Raw genomic sequence first — 1,949 nt, forward strand, 5'->3', positions numbered from 1 at the left:
AACAATTTACTTCAATAAACATATAATTTATAGAACAAAATCAAAAAGTAAATGGTCATAAATTTAATAACTAATATTTGGTTGAAATTCCCTTTGCTATTTTTAATGCAGGACACGCAGAAACATTCCAGGAATTTACAAAGGAAAATGTTCTCTTTCCTGCTTCTGTCAGCTTGATGCTAAGCAAGGCTATCTTCACTGTAAATATATAAAAATAAATAAATAAATAAATATATTGTTTAAGAAAATACTTTAAGGAGTCAACGTTTGTTATTCTTCTATTTCTTTATTCACTTTTTAAACTTATGGCAACCTATACCCAATGGTGTAGGTTACTTAAACAAATACATAAGGTTTTCAGAGAATGGCTTTGTTTTCCTTTCATTTGACGATCTTTACGAAGAGATTATTATAGGAATTAGTTTTATGTTGCCCGGTCGTAAAATATGCTTAAACATATTTTAATTCGTGCAGATTTCGTACTTTTTCTCTATTGAATATTATATTTTACTTAGCAGGCTCCTTCAGTCTTGGACAAACCATGGATACCCAGAAAGAGTTGCTTGCGCGTGAATTTTTGCGGCAGGAGGTGCGCAATCTCCAACCACACCTCTCCTGAAACGACATTATTAAATACCAGTGGCAAGTGAAGTACAGGACGACTGCAAACAAATGCCGGGATAAGCGGAGAGCACATACAGCGCCTAGAATTCTCAAATGGTCACCCATTTGGTACTAACCAGGCTCAACGTTGCTTAACTTCGGTGATCTGACGAGAACCGGTGTGTCAACGCGATTACGCCGTATAATGTGCTTAATATACACAGACATGACAGAAAAAATAGACGCTCATAGAAACAGTTTATTTCAATAAACATAAAGTTTATAAAACAAAATAAAAAATAAATCGTCACAAATTTAATAACTAATACTTGGTTGACATTCCTTTTGCTGTTTTTAATGCTAGGATCCTTCTAGGCATAGCATTGATCAATTGACGAATATCATATTGAGGAATTCTTGCCATGTCTAATGTTGTAATGCTAAAGTTCAGGCGTAGAAGATGTCTTCCTTTTCTTATTGCGAAGGTTCCAGTCTAATATACCCCAAAAGTTTTCAATTGGGTTAATATTCAGGGACTTACTTTGCCATGGAAGTTTATTAATCCAATTTTGGCTTAACCAAAGTTGTTTCGCCCTAGCAGAATGACAAGGAGCTCCATCTCCCATAAATAAGGAGTTAACGTGGTTAATTTTACTACTCGAGAATAATATTGAAGCATATTTAGCAAATTGATGTTTCCTTCGCACTCCACCATATCTGATCGACCATCATTCCCAATTTCACTATACCATAACTGAGAAACCTCCATGTTTCAGCGTTGTGTGCAGTCTTTTTGAGTCAAACTCTTTCTGAGAGAGACTCATGCCCATAACCTTTTACTGTCGGGAAATAATGCAAATCGTGGCTCATCAAAGAAAATGACATTAGTCCAACGATCCCAATCTTTTTCGCGCTTGGTATTAGCAGGGCGAAGAAAAGGTTTCCTTCTCGCAGTTCTGCCATATTAGCCCAGCTTGTGAAGATACCTGACAGCTGTTATGGGACTGACACCAGCTTGTGTTGCAATGTCAGAGGCTTTGCACCGAGGATTCTCTTCAAAATTTTTTTTCACAGGACGCAAGGTTATTTCAGGTGGCCTTGGAAGACGTTTTGTGCATTCTTTGTCTTCTCTTGTGAATTGAAAGGCCACTTTATTAACAGTAGAAAGAGTTATTGAAAGATTTCCTGCTATTTTATGTAGACTAAAACCATCTTCATGTTGCCACACGATTCGTCGTCACAGAAACTTTGATAGGTCTGATGCTCGTTTGGTTCGTGGTATGCTTCAATGTTGTTGGATGCAATTTTAATGGGATATTGATATTTAATGAGATAAAGGTATTTCA

The 1,949-nt window shown here is 36.3% G+C and overlaps 1 pseudogene; it reads right to left on the reverse strand.

Moving 5' to 3' along the window:
• Positions 1-692: 692 nt before the first annotated feature.
• LOC145283972 (5S ribosomal RNA) lies at positions 693-809 on the reverse strand (annotated as a pseudogene).
• Positions 810-1,949: the final 1,140 nt, after the last annotated feature.

The sequence above is a fragment of the Euprymna scolopes genome, chromosome 1, assembly GCF_053919585.1.
Source record: "Euprymna scolopes isolate OS-2025 chromosome 1, ASM5391958v1, whole genome shotgun sequence".
NCBI classification, from domain to species: domain Eukaryota; kingdom Metazoa; phylum Mollusca; class Cephalopoda; order Sepiida; family Sepiolidae; genus Euprymna; species Euprymna scolopes.